Below are 16,669 nucleotides of genomic sequence, written 5' to 3'. Positions count from 1 at the left end.
GGTCTCAATTTGCCCCCAACAAAAAATTGGAAATAAAATTGTGCAGGGGACAGCATATATATTTTGCCACCTGGTGTAAATGGAGAATCATATTCTTTGTTGGGGATGCTGTACAATTCAAGAATTACTGTATGTTTTGGATTCTCGATTATGCCTGTTATTTCTTTTTCTGCTGTAAGCAATCTGCTTGTTACAGATTCAAAGTGCTCATTGATGGTCCTAACAACATCATCATGGCCTGGCTTGATTTTTATGTCCACAACAAGTTTCTTGTATTGTTGCACAATTTCTTGTAGCTGGGTGGCAAAAACAGACAGAGCATTTGCTTGATTGGATTCCATGGTCCCTAGCTGTTGCTTGATATTAGCTACAATTTGTTGCAAATTTTCAACAACTGCCAATTTTGAATTTTGAGCTGTAAGATCATGGACCTGTCTTCTGATATCCTCAAACAGGGCATGCAGTTCATTAATATGTTGATTGGTTGGTAGAGTGGCCACTGTCTGAGTGAGATATTGCTTGGATATTTTTGATATCTTCTGATTTCAATATGCGATTCACTGCTCTCTTAATATTTTAAGTTCCTGTGATGTAGGCAAATTTGATACTGTATTTTGCAAAAATTCAAGTGCCAATTTCACATTGTTTAATTCAGAAGCATCAGCCACATTTTGCTTAGCATTTTGGAGCAGGGCTATATCTGCCTAAGTGGGTGTGGATTGTTGTAAAATTTCAAGTTTTGTTTGGATATTTTTGGAGCTGTGCCTGGACATTATTTATTTGCTCTTCTAATTGCTGTTTCAATTGCTCAGAATTGGTGGCTTGGGTCTTAAATTTGGCTTGAAGAGCTGCTACAGCTTCTTCTAAACTTTGAAAATTATCCAATGTGGCCAGGTCAGTATATTTCTGAAGCAGCAATTTGAGTTCAGAATCAATTTTAAGAAGAGGGTCCATGCATTGTGATTGTAAATTTGTAATTTCTAATTGAAGACTGGCATTGAGTGTGGTTTGTAAAGCTTGTAAATCACTTCTTAATTTCTTGACTCTGACATCAAGCATCAAAATCTCATCACTGTGATCTTCATGTCTTGTATGGCCAAAAATATCATTAGGCATTTTGTTTAGTGGTTATTTATTATTGAATATCTGATTCTTAATTCTATAAAAAAGGGTATAAGCTTATCATAGGATGCAGGGACCTCAATATATAAGCAGTCACCAGCAGAAACAGTATAAACAGTGCCAGAAACCATGTTTGAGTGCTTAATTCTATAAATATTTCTCCCTACTGAAATTTTAACATCACCCTCAGGAATTGTAATAAATTGTAATTGCCCACCTACAGGTAATTGGTAATGATTTAAATTATTGTTAAATATGTACAATATTTTGCCTGTTTTATCATCAACATCTGTAAGTATGCTGTTCAGATGAATAATTAAGAAACCACCCAGTTTAGATATTATATCAGAAGAGGGTTGTGGTGTCGGCAGGTCCATAATACCTTGTTTTTTAAACCCAAATAAGTTCATAGGCATGTTTATTTATTTCAAATCATGCTCTGTAATTGGGCATTGATTCCCACTTTTCAAATCACAATGACCCCATGGTAAAGTATGTATGCCACATGATAAAATACATCTCTTATCATCATGTGGGTCCAGAGCCACTTTTCTTACAATATTGCTAGTCAATAAGTGATCCACACTCTGAAATCTATTTTCTGATGATTTGATTGTGCTACATGATTTGAGGCAATTTTCATAATCCTCAAATTCAAGCTCTTTTTCAACAGTTACTCTGCCAATGCCCTTGGCCTTTTTGGCAACAGCACCACTACATGTTTCAAAACTGTACATCTTGGCCCTTAACCCAGCAAATGCCACAATAACATCACCAAGTGTCTCATCTTTTAACTTGCCAGGCACCTTTTTGTTGTGGTGTTGAATCTTTGTATGTTCACTGGTATCAAAGTATTTAAACAATTCAGGCTGGGACATATCTTGATAAACATCTTCTGTTTGAATATCAAGAACAAAACTATCCGTATCCATGTACATCAATTTTACACAATCACCATAAAAAGGTTTCAACACATCATAATACAATTTTAACATGTGTAATTTGGCCAATTCCAATATCACAGCCCCTACATAAATAGGTTTATCAAACTTAATCTTTGTTTTTCATGTTGAAAAGTGCCATATTTTCATCATAAATTCTTCTGTAATTGAAATTAGGCTTTGCAACCAATTTTTTGCTCAGGCTGGGGTCAGTAATTATTTTAACATCGGTATGTTTTCTGACATTTTCAATAGTTTTGCCATATACAGAATTGACCATCAATTTAAACAAGGCCTTATCAAATTGGCTCTTTGCAGATGTTCGAAGCTCTGTATTTGTATTAATATATGATTTCAACCATTCTGAGTGCCTGAAGCTCAAAACTTTGCCAAGTTTGGTCACTTGGACACCATGATGCATCAGGAACTGGAGGTTTTTGTAATATATGACATAACCCTGTTTTGGCTCCAGAGTCATCATTAATTTCTTCTGTTTAGAGCCAGGTGACCACTGAACCTCAGGAATTGGGGGCAGATCAGAAAATGTGTTGTGTAAATCATCAGGAATTGTCAGATCAACCTCTAAGAAGAGGCCATAGTCACTATCATCAAAATCCTTAAGATCTTCAATATTAAAATCTTCGACCCATTGAAGCCCCGCATATGGCAATTTATCCATCATAGGATAACCATAGAGGCTATTGGCATCTACATACAGTATATAATTTGATTTCAGTGCTGGATCATAATCAGGAATATATTTGTTATTTGCTCTGGCATATCTCTGAGAACATTGCACCATCCCTCCTCTTATACATTGATCCATAAACAAATACATATCTTGATCTTGGATCAGATCCAAATGCTTTTTAGTGTTTAAAAACATTGCAACCCATGCTAGGCCCGGGGCACTGTAAAAATATATTGGGTCCAGCTCATAATTTTGCATTGATGATTTTCTGAATGCCTGCAATATATCAGCTAAGAGGGTCACATCAAGTTTTAAATATGCCATGTGATAATCACCAAATGTCTGGCATTTTAAATTGTTCCACATCAATTGGGCATGGTGATAATCATCATCAGTGATTCCAGATCCTCTGATTTTGCTGTAAAACTCTTCTTGTGGTGGCAGAGAACACTCATCAAATTTAGAAAAATCTGTAACATAATCATATGGATATACACCCTTCCGCCTAATTAATTTCAGGTCCTGATTTGGAAACAAATCACATGTAATTTTGAATTGATCATCAGATAATTGAGTGGCCAGTGTAGCCAGGCTAGCAGATAAAATTCTGTATGAATCAAGAAATCTTAAGTGAATAGGAACACCATTAACTTTAATTATTTTGCTAATAGCAATATATTTCTCATCATTTTCAGCTAAAATATTTAAATTCTGCTTGTCAAACCCCTCGTACCTGATCAAATGATGAAAATCATAATTGGATGCTCCATGGCAAAATATAGGGACAAATTTTGGTCTCTGGATCTTAATATTACAGCTATTACACAGGGCCATTTTGAATTTACCATCTGTATGAGAATGGTGTTTCACCTTGATATTTGTTTCTGAAAATTCACAATCACATTCCGGGCATTTTTCTGCATTGTTGAAATCTTCAATCTGTTTCTCTGTTAAAGGCAACATGGGTTTTGATTTTAATAAGATATTAGATGCTATGTCATGGCACTCATTTTCTATTCTATATGCAAATTTTTTGATGGCATCTGGTTCCATGTATGAATTTTTTTTACTAACAACACCATCCTGTACAACCACATAATAAAAGCTGGAAGGTTCATGTAGCTGGTATGGTGTAATTGAAGATTCTTCAGGATCTGGATTGCAGAATGCAAGAGGTTTGAGATTTGATTCAAAATCACAGACTATATATGCTGGGTGTTCCAACAAGGCTTCAAACTTTTTGAATTCTGCATTTTCACTTGGCATTGGCATCACCATATGAACAGGTTTATGATTTTTACAGTATTTTAAATGTTCAATTAACTTATTTTTTGCAATTTCTGCACTCTCTTCACGAACCCCCTTCACCATTTTTTGACCATAAAATACAGTTAAGCATCTTCTGCACAACTTGAATATTATATTGGATTTGTCTAGTTGTGTTCTCACTAAAGCTTCAAGATTATGTATCAGAGTGTAATGATATTTGCCATCCCCTTCAATTAAGAGCAAATCAATCGGGACAGCAGAATCATCATCAATTGTACTGATTCTGAGTGGTGCTATCAAGCAATTGCCACGGCCAGTGGAACAAATAAATACATTAATAGATAATTGTTTGCCATTGATATGCCTGGCCCTTTTTTCAAATTTATCAATATTCTGAACAGACATTGGATATTCTAAACCCTTCATTGCTTCATCAAAATCATGTTCATGCTGTTTATAATAACTTATTCGCTCAGGATTCCTTGAAACTGGAAACAAAGCAGCTAAAATACACCACAAAAAGCATTTATCATCATTATTTTTTATATTAACTACGGCTGTTTTGTTTTTAATATTGGCAGGTAATGGCAGATATGTAGATCCTTGTAATGGGCTGAATTCAGAAATATTAATATATAACTTGTGTGGAGAACCGCATAGGCTCCATCCAGACTCTTTTGCTGCAAATTCAGAGTGTTTAATATTCAATTGATCCATCAAACTGCTTATTATTCTGTCTGAATTTGCATTTGAATATACAGTTTCTGTTATGTGGGGCTGTGTATATTTTGTGCCGTTTGGTTTCTTATATTGTGTAAACAATTTGAGGACGGCTTATAAGAGCCATTTTGTGCATTTAGAATTGCCTGCACATCAGGATTTACACTGTTCAAAAAATTCTTAATACCACATCTTGGCTCTGATACAAACCGATAATCCCTAAGTTGGGCATTAAAACTGCTATGGATAGGTTCATAGCGTGGCTGCTTTGCTGCTCTGGCATTAAGAGGTGCTTCATGCTTTCTTTTCAGACCAGATGTAGATGGTTGTGGGGGCAATGTTGATGACTGTGCAGAACAAGTATCTTTATGTTTATATGTGAAATATTCCATGCTATATTTTCTATGGCATTTGGGGCATATTTTTGTGGGAGCTCTGTATTTGTCTGGATTACAAATCTTTTGGTGCTTAGCCCAATTGGGGCTGGATATATTTTTTTGCATTGATTACAATATTTTTGATTTGGCATTTTTGTTGTTGTTTATTATATACAATTTCTTGGGATTCAAATCAAAATTCTATGCTTAATAAAAAATATCAGTTGGGTTCAGCACTGTGCTTTGTGTGTGTGTGTGTGTGTGGGTGTGTGTGTGTGTGTTAATATTTTTGGCTTTGGTATTTATATAAAATTTCTTGGGGTTCAAATCAAAACTCTATGCTTAATAAAAAATATCAGTTGGGTTCAGTACAGACAAAAAAACTGCATAGCTCTATGTCAATTAGTTCTTGAGATATTAATTATTTTGTAATTAGGAACTATTTTGGCCCCCCTGCCAAAAATTGGCTTTTATTGTATCAGTGTATATTGTTCCTATGATCTTGCTTGGGTTATTCCACCATACTGTATGGCAGACAAAAAACTGCATAGCTCTATGTCAATTAGTTCTTGAGATATTAATTATTTTGTATTTATTAACCACTTTGACCCCCCTGCCAAAAATTGGCTTTTATTGTATCAGTGTATATTGTTTCTATGACCTTACTTGGGTTATTCCGCCAAATTATATGCTTCAAGTCTCCTATACTTTGGTGGAGCCTGTTCAGGTTCTGCCCCCCACTTGTGGGTTCCACTGCCGATCCAGCAATGGTGAAGAATCTGCACTGTGCCCTGGCTTATATAGATTTATAGAGCCAATAGGAACCCTGCTTATTTAAACCAATCAGAAAACACCACATCATCACATTATGTCATAAGCAATTAATCAGAAAACAACACTTATTGCATAATATTACACAACATGATGCAATAGAAGTGTACCGGGAAGTAAATATGTATGGATGTGGGTGGGTGGGGGTAGGTGGGGGTGGATGGGGGTGGGGGTGGGTGGGGGTGCATCTTGGCTTAGTTTTAAGTGCTGTGTTCAAAATAAAAATATAGTGGCTGGTAGCTATATCCAAGCCCTATTATAATTTTTGTTTCTCTATTCTGTCACTAATTTTGATCCTAGGATAATTATATTTATGGGGGTGACTCTGCATAACCCCCAGAGCAACATACTGAAATTTTGAAAAAATCGATTATTTTATTTTTTCAATTTTCACTAGTTTTGATCCTAGGCCAATTATATTCCTGGGGGTGACTCTGCATGGCCCCCAGAGCAACATACTCAAATTTTGAAAAAATCGATAATTTTTTGAATTTTGATTATCTCTGGAACCATGAATCCTAGAGACATGGGGTTTGTTGCTTTGGCCTGGGCATGGCAAGATGCAACTTTTTGATCTCTATAAATTTTTCAAAATATCTTGTTGTTCTCTAGATCTTGAATAACTTGCCTTTTTTTCAAGATAGGAGCATGGGGGTTGCATATTTGAAATCTAGAGGCTGTTTAGAAGTTTTGTTAAAAAATCGATAATTTTTTGAATTTGAGATTTTTTCAAAAAACTATCAGTGCTGGAGACTTAAAATTTTGTAGACATATTCTAGGCATGATTCTCTACATTTTTTGTCTATAATTTTCCTGATATATGCAATATTTAAGCTGTAAATCTCTGATTTATGTCTGTTCTATAAATAGAATTTTCTGAAAAATGCAATATTAACAATAATTTTGACTATCTCTGGAACCATGAATCCTAGAGACATGGGGTTTGTTGCTTTGGCCTGGGCATGGCAAGATGCAACTTTTTGATCTCTATACTTTTTCAAAAATCTCTTGTTGTTCTCTAGATCTTGAATAACTTGCCTAATTTTAAAGATAGGTGCATGGGGGTTGCATATTTGAAATCTAGGGGCTGTTTAGAAGTTTTGTTAAAAAATCGATAATTTTTTGAATTTGAGATTTTTCAAAAACTATCAATGCTGGAGACTTAAAATTTTGTAGGCATATTCTAGGTATGATTCTCTACATTTTTTGTCTCTATAAGTTTCCTGATATATGCAATACTTAAGCTGTAAATGCCTAATTTTTATAAATAGAATTTTCTGAAAAATGCAATATTAACAGAATTGTTAATATTTTGAAATCTATACCTGCTAGGGCACTATATCAGTCACTATACTTAAGATATCATACAATATCAAAAAAGCATATTTTTAACAAATTTATGGACAACAATCTCACAGAAGAGCCTTTTATAAGTGTAGGCAAATCAATCCGAGGGGGGTCATACTTTCTCAGGAAATTTTTGAGGGCATTTTTACAAAAATCTTGGATTAGACAGGGTTCCACACTTGAGCAAAAAGCTCATATGCTCATGTTGAGCTAGTTTTAAGTGTAGGCAAATCTGCTTCAGGGGGGTTCATACTTTCTCGCACTGGTTATACAGTCAATCCCACTACTTTTATTCAAATGAAAGTATAGATAAATATGTTGTATGCAGATATGTATTCTACATATTTTGATATTTTGTTTGTAAACAGAGATATTTGTTATAATGATAATCATGATTTAGTTTTGGGTTGATACAAGACTTGAATTCTTTTGATGAATTAATCAATCATCTTTAAAAATTAGGAAACAAAAATTTGAGTTATTTTTTTGTGTATCATGGAAATTTAATTTTATTTTTGAATTACCTAAGTGTGAAACATTTAGAACTTATACATGTAATAACTATTCATGGAAGATGTCAAAAGTGTAAAATTTCACTTACTCCCTTCGTGAAATTTTTCATTGAAGGAGAGTGATGTATGACCATTTCCTGTTGTACAGGATTTTGTGTATCGCGCATGCGCGAGAGGTTACCCGTTTCGTTTGTACCAGTGTCAAGTGAAGGAAATAGTTCGGTACGAAGCCAGCTACGTACAAGGTTGCTTCGAGGTGTTGCTTGTGCGTTTGCAGAAATGTAAGTGAATGCTCTACGAAAGCGAGCTATTACATATATCTTACTTCAACTGTATTTTTTTTATTTGTATAACCCGAAATGTGTTTGATAGCTTCAGGCAGGTTGGTTATAACGTTTTACTAAAGAACTTCTATTTTCAAGGATTAAATATTCTGTTATAACATTAGACTATATATTATTGAAGGAAACAAGCTTGCCAGAAGATTTTTACTAATAACTATATTTTCCTATTCAATGTTCTAATATATCTACAATTGTTGAAGTACTATAAGCAAATGAAGAAAACAAGACAAAATTGTTCATAGAAGCTGGCTAGAAAGTTGTTCTTAACAGACTAAATTTTCTATAACAAATCTACTCTGCTTGTATAAAGAATATGGGAAATCAAAACAGAATTGTTCAATGTTCCATTGCACTATATAACTGAAAGCTTGTATTTTCTGTTCTAGCATTGAGAAAAATTAATCTTGGGTGCTTCCGCAAATAGCTCCGGGAGCAAAACGTCAATACCAGGCCTGCTCTTGGAAAGTCCATACCCGTACATTGTCTCCTTTTCTTTTACCTACCGGGAAAATAGACTATAGAGTACCTTCGAAATAGGAAGGGACAAAAGGGTGTGTTTAAAATTAATGTCATATTTCCAAATACTCAGCTATAGTCTACATACCCTCATAATTGAAAACAATCTTTAACAACATAACAAAGGAACTCTATTAGTAGATATTGATCTGAAATAGATATTTTCGTTTTAAAGGAACTATAGTGGTAGTGAATAATTAAACAACATAACTATAGAACGATATTGGTAGAGGATATATATTTTTGTAACTAAGGTACTACATTAGTAGAGAATACTCTTAAACAAATATTATTCATTACTAAGAAACTAAATTTGAAGAAAAAATATTTTTTCGTGTCTAAGATTACGACAAACATATACTTCTGTTTATGGAGTTGAAAATCAGATTTGCTATAATAAATAACGATTACCAAAATGCCTAATTAAATTTTTGGCCATACCAAACACAATGATCAGAGTGATGAAATTCTTGTGTTTGATATTTGAGGCAAAAGTTACGTACAGATCTTCGAGCATTACAGGAAATGTCCAACTCTAGTAAGTAATCCAAGATAGCTAGTCTCAGTATTTGGATCCTATTCTCAAAATTGATGCTCAACTGAAATCCTTACTGCAAAAATACACTAATTTGGCGTCAATGGACAATCTGAAAAACGTAGAAGAGAGTGAAGGCAAATTAAAAAATGAGCTTAATAGATTTTGACAAGGCCAAACTACTAATACAGAACAACTGGAACAATAACTGAATGATCAAACAAACTGTATTCGTACAGAACTACAAGCCATTATCCAGAGTGTCAAAACTCAAGAGAATTATAGTTTTTGATTTGCGAGAGCAGTTTCAGTCTATTGAGATTCCTACTATGGAAAATATGAAAATGGAACTACAAACAGATGATCTGCACACTGCCATAACTAAAGTTCAAGCTAAACATCAAATATGGAAAAATTTTATCAACAATCTACCATCCTCTAGTGAACTGAATGCCATTGCTCGTAATGTTACCAATATCAAACTTCAGCTTGAGACTTAGGAGTATTTTGGGTAAAATTCAATGTACCATAGCCCACATTGAGGATACTCTGGCTACCATGGAAAATAACTAACGAGTGTCCAGGAAACATTGGAATCAAAATTACCTGGCATCAAAAAATCTTTGAATATATTCCAGCAACAGATTACTAAGCAGAAAATTTGAATACTAAATCTGAGTTATCTCATTTCCATCTTCTGATAGATAACATACAAAAAAATTGGAAACACTTCAGCAGTCAACACCTACACAAAATGACATAACACAACTCTAAGATGTCCTGAGTACTGTAGCTGATGCCACTGAATTAGATGCGGCGAAAAAGCTCTGAAGACACTCGGAAATGCTTATTTTCTTCTCAGGAACTGATATCTGAGAAAGAGCAGTAAATCGAATACTCATATTTGAGAATACCAAAAACATCCAGGTGGAAATTGCACAAATTCAGGAAAATATTACCACTTTGCCCGCCAACAAAATTGTCAGTGAAATTCACTCATTGCTTACGGAAATCTGAACTCAAGTACATGATCTTTCTAACCAAAACTCCAAATTGAGGCTTGTGGAAAACTTACCGAAGATTATCACAAACATCAAGCTTCAAATTGGGAAAATAAAAAAAAACATATCAAGAATCAGCATTTTCAAGTTTCACCAAACAGCTCCATGATTTGAAAGAATTTGAACAACTGTATGATGATGTGAAAATCAAACCCAGCTAGGACGAGATTGTTCGTACTATAACTGGAACCAGTACTGAACAGATTGGATGAAGCAGAATTTCGTCAACTTTGCTATCTTGAGATAATTCAAATACAAATAGTATATTGTGACAATAATAAAAACAAATATAAAATACACGAAAATGACAATTGTCTGTTTTTAATGTGGAAAGATGACTAATTATTATTTGAGTTAAACAATTGTACCCTGAGGATAATCCCTTTTTATGTAATCTTCTCTTACCAGTCTTAATGTATAGACAAGATATAGTAAATGAACTACACAGACCAGCTCCTGGTAATTACAAACGGCTATATGTGATAAAAAAGGAATTTATTACTTATGGCAAACAAATCCGGTTGAAATAAGCACAGGAAATTTGAAAATTTTTGAATTTCAAACACAAGCACGGGCTTGTTTCACTCATGCTCTTTACAATTATTTCGAACAAGGCATAATACCCCATTACTTACAGATAGACAAAGGAAACAAATTTAAAAATTCCATGTTCACTAAATTAATGAACCGGCATAATATTCAGCATTATTCCACATACAGTGATTTGAAAGCCAATATAATTGAACGATTCAACAGAACCCTAAAACATCATAGGTGTAAGCAGTTCAATTCGCAGGTTAACTGTAGATGGGTTACAATTTCATCTGATCTTGTTCATAATTACAATAATTTTATACATAGAACAAGACGTATGAAGCCTGCTGAGCTGACCAAATCTGATGAGGTATAAAAAATTTCCACCGTCATCTTTCCCAAATATCAACTTACAACCAAGAAACACAAGCACAAAATAGGAGATCAAGATAGAGTTAGCAAATTTAAATTTTATTTTAAAAGTGTTCACAAAAATTGGATCACGGAGTTGTTAACTGTGGTTCAAGTTTTTAGCAGTGGACAATCATATATATATATATGATTTTATTATATATATATATATAATAAAAGACAATGCAATGAAATATTGAAAGGAAGATCTTATGAAGAGTAGCATAGCAAAACTAAATACCTTATTGGGAAAGTATTACGTAAAAAAGAGAATAAGCTATTAATAAAATAGCTGGGTTTTCCAGAAAAACGTTGGATCAACCCAGACCAGGTGATTCAATGACAGCAGCATAGAATGTGGTAAGACGCTTGCCGGATTTAGAAACTAGGAAAAAAATAAATGGTGAGTTGATCCCTGACAATAATCTTTGACTCATTGTAGGCCCATCTGGTTGTGGGAAAAATACACTTCTTGTAAATAATTTTCAGCTTGCTGCCAATTGGTTATATTGGAAGAACAGACAACTCTATGTTTTCTAAAAAAATTGGAGCAACTAAAATACCTGCAACTGATGAAACTGTATGAGGGACTGGGCATAGCCACTTTTGGATCGCAAATAATCACACTTGACCATTGTCAGGAAAACTAAGTTTTATTTTTTGATGATGTGATTTTGGAAAATAAAAATGAAATTAGTATTTTTCTTACTCAGGGTTGTCACAGGAGAATAGACTCTTTCTATTTGGCTCAGACTTATTCCAAGATTCCAAAACATTTACTTCGTGATAATAATATTCTTTGTTTGTTTCATCAGGAACACACCAATCTTAAACATGTATATGATGACTGTGTATGTACAGTCAATTTTCGGATTTCTGTTCTTCTTGCTGGAAGAGAGATGATTTCGGATTACCTCAATTGACATGACTCGAGAACCAAATAATGGAAATTACAGTAACAAAATCATCAATTTTATAAATGTTGAGTCAATGCAAGACACGTTGTGAAGTTATAAATAACCTCTAAACAAAAATTCACAAAACATAAAATTGAAGACATTTTTCGTTGCGTGTCTACCTGGCCAAACAATTTAAGGCCTGGAAATCCAAGAATCGTGGATACTACGAAGAGCCCAAGCGTCAGGAACAAGCAAATATCGATGATATCAGCATTGTTGGTAGAGAAATGAAGTGTGTCACAGAACAAAATAGGGATCTCAGAAATGATCTCTTGCTGCTATAAATTATGCAGATTTTTCTGCTACACCACTATCCAGTATTCACACTACTCTGGTACTCCAACATCCACCTACTAAGACCATAGAAAACTTGCGAAAATTGAGTTGTGTCTCTTTGCAAGATATTACCTGAGTACTGGGAAATTCTAAAGAGATGAAGTGTTTAGATTGTATCGAAGCGTAGAGTGTTACAACGGAGTGGTATGGAAAATTTGAAAATCTAGTCACATTTCAAGGATATTATGTGAAAATTAATTTGTGTGAAAATAATAGCTGGTCAAGATATCCTGGAACTGTGAGACTTCGGGCATTTATCACGAAGAAACACCAGAAAAGATTATACAGATGAAAATTAACAGATTTTCTCAGAAATTCTAATACTAACTGATGCTCTGAACTAAAAGAATGATGCCAGACAGAACGGAGTTAAATCTAGCAGTGGGGACAAATACATGAACCTGAAGAAACCTATATAAAACCAACATAAAACTGATAGTGACATCAAACACTACAATACTTTACCCAGAGAATTTGTCTGGTTGGATGATGAGAGAAAACTTAGAGATTTATTGTAGGTCATTGAAGGAGAGGAAAATGCTGGCAAAAATTAGTTTCCATAATGACATAATTGGTCTACCACCAAATTCTAGAAGGTCAGTTTTTGTGTAATAAAATCACCAACAAACTTACCTGGTTACTAATATTGTGGTGAAGAAAAAAATAGAAAATCGACTGGAGAGATAAGACAGAGGATCAATCCTTCTGATACAGATTTTAAGGACCATGATATTGACTACAATACTCATACTGATCTTGGTGCCCGTCATGAAGCTTATTAAAAATTAGAGCAAACAGCATTTGGAAGACTAATGAGCAAAGATGCCTCATTAGGTGAAAATGTAGCAGTACTGGGTACAAGTATTGTCATGTATACAAGACAAATATTGAGGTGGGGACTATAATATCTCGAAAATATATTGACATAAATACCCTTCATCATGAAACCTAAAGGTATTGTACGACAAGTATACTTAGACAGTCTCCTTACAAAAGAAGAAAAGTAAAAATCTTGTTTGGGAAGGTGTCATGGAAGTAAATTAACTCTCTAAACCTCAGTTAAGAAATTACAGAGTTCTAGAAAAAAGACACACACTGGTGTTTCATATTCAAAATTCCAGGCATTTTAGCAGCTTTGGGTGCCGTGGGGTGTCTAGTATGGGGTAGTGGTTTCCCTAACAAAAACATTTATTGATGGAAAAAAGAACAAAGCTTAACTAGAAGAGCAGAAGCTTCACAAGCTAGCAGTGGGGAGAAAGGGCAGTGACATTATGTTCTGAGAAAATATAAAAATATGGACAACCCTCCAACTTCTATATTGAAAATTTAAATGAATTACTGGGGATCAAACACCTCAGAGGTGTTTTTATGTCAGATTCTCTACCTTCGAAGGAAAAAAATGTGGTGTAGTCAATTTAGATAGTTTGATAAAAGAGGACACTCACTGGGTCTGTTATTAAAGACAAACTAATATTGCTTTTGTTTTTTATTCTTTCGGTGGCTTACCACCATTGGGTTTAGTCAGTTATCTTAATAACCATAATCTATTATTATACTGATGAACGGATCCAGGGTTTTGAGTATGTAAATTGTGGTCACCTATGTATTTCAATGCTGGCCTTCCTATCTTGTATAAAGAACCCATAAACCAACGATTATCAGAAAGTATAGTAGCATCTAAAGCATCATGTGAGTGTTTCATCTTACCAGAGAGACATCAGAATTGAAACTCGGCTTACACAATTATAATATCTATCTTAAATCTATTTCACAGTATTTATCTTATTCCCAATATCACAGAACATATCAACAGGGTTGAAGTAGATAATGAAAAAAAATATTATTACTACTGGTCAGTATATTATATCAACATTTCAAGCTCATCTGCTTAGAGTAGTGTTAATATAACAAAACTCTGTTACACACAGGGTAGAATTAGTTTCTGCAACTGACATAGTTGATCTTGTACACTTGGTAAACTACTGGGTTTCAAGAATAATATAAAACTTGAACCTGCCATCAAACACATAAGTAGCAATTTTCCTAAGTTCATGGCCATAGAAACTCTGAATATCCATTGGAAAATAGCAGAACGGATGATACCAATTCTTATGGCAACATGGGCAGTCACAAACAAACTGGAATCATAGCAACTTTCAAACAAAAGTTCTGAATTTTGGAGCCAATCAACTACACACCATACTCACCAATCTGTTTTCCGGTATGCCACAATCGGGAAGACCACATACAGTTAGCGATAAATAACAAAAAGGTTAAGTAGTAGATTTTGCATGTGTTTCTACAACAGCAATCATAGAAGCACTTCCTTTTTGCAGTTGAGGTGAAAGAAGAAGGTTTACTTATATTTTCGAACACTCTAATTCAAGGCAAATCTAGGTTCTTGATGGACAAATCACCAGAGTAAAATGCAAGTGTGAAACGCAATTCTTAAACCTAGATAGATCGTATTGACTTTCCTCCTGAACAAATTGAGACGATTGTTTGAAGTAAAATGCAGATTACACCATTTACTTGTTCACGTACACATTTTCTAACCACTAGTCAGGCCCTTTTGCCAAATTCTGGTAGAATCGGAAGCCATCTTCCTATTAGTAACACCCTCACCTAAATATTGAAATCCACAACTTTTGACTCACAAAAGTTATAAATAGGTTATTTTAAAGCTATTAATGCAATATTTTAATTACTCTTTGTCCGGCATTCACTCAACCTGCTGTTTCTTAAAATTTATAAAACTGACGACTTAAATTCAAATAAAGGGCATATACTATTTTTAAACACTTTCACAGATTAACCATAAAAATATTAGAGCTCATATTTATGTCGGATTTTCATCTCTAACGTGGAACAGTTAATGTAGAAGATAGACAGTAAGATGTAGGAAATGTTGCAAGAAATTGACCCACGGTGCATTCATCGAATAAAATGGAAGTAAGATTTAAAAACCAGACTGACAAATGGGTAATAAAGTTGTTGCACATTACATAGTTACAATGTCAATGTTATTATATGAAATTCAAATAATTCATTCGCAAATAACACTGATTATTTATGTTTCAAATTTCAGGCATTGGCACTAATCTTACAAATTTGAAAATACCCAAAGAAGCTATTTTATTCGATTGGAGTGAGTATATTTATAGTTTAGTACCTGACAATCTAATATGTCATAAGCACGTTTCGTAGCATTCCACGTTTTTAAAATGTATAAATATAACAGCACACTCAGGAAAATCTTCAACATGTATATCAATGAGCGCAACCCTAACTTTATAAATATCGTTCGCTCGCTTATATTTCCTAGAGCAGTGTAGAAGTGAAAGACTAGTTCATTAAAACAATTTTGTCTTAGTATTCTAGATTATGCCCTTTTGTGAAAATTGTTTTTTCCAGCCACTAATTCCCTGAAAGCTATAGTATTAAATACACCATTTACAATTCAAAAAAGTAATTACTGACATAATATTTAAACACAATATTCCTGCATTTTCTTTCTTTCATTTTGGAGCGTGAAATACAATATTAAGATCATAATGAGAAACAAGTCTCCGAAATATAAAATGCGGCTGGCATACGTGTTTCTGGATTAGAGGGCTACGGACTGTATATTAAACGTTCACTTCTCATGTCATTGATTTAAGGAAGTACAAGGCGTATTCGGAAACTAAGTACCGAAAGGGTGTAAAGAATAAAGTAAAATAACTTCGTATTTTTCCTTTCATTGCATTCTACATACCTTAAAGTACCGGGGTATCTGTTTGGAATGTCATAAAAGTAAAGTGTTGTATACCAGATATCATTCAAATATATTGCTTGTTAATGGTACACTCATGTGTAGGAGAGTCACAGTTTTTGTATACCAGCACATTTGCACTCAACGGGTCCACCATTGCATACACATTACGGCTCATACAGCCCAGACATGTTGCGCCACAAGCGTGAAGCACTTGTGGAATGATCTGTTCATAATATGTTGTAAACTGCAATCCCAGGTCGGTTTAAGTCGGTGTTTTCTTTGTGCGGACACAAATGACTTGACTTACCCCTACACAAAAAATCTGGAAGTGTTAAGTCCGAGCTCTTACCAGGCCATGGGTTCGGTCCACCACGACGACACCAGCGATAGTTGTATATCCCATTAA

The sequence above is a fragment of the Lepisma saccharinum genome, chromosome 23 (assembly GCF_977018435.1).
Source record: "Lepisma saccharinum chromosome 23, izLepSacc3.1, whole genome shotgun sequence".
NCBI lineage: Eukaryota > Metazoa > Arthropoda > Insecta > Zygentoma > Lepismatidae > Lepisma > Lepisma saccharinum.
The sequence above is the reverse complement of the archived record's forward strand: the minus strand, read 5'-3'. Positions refer to the sequence as shown.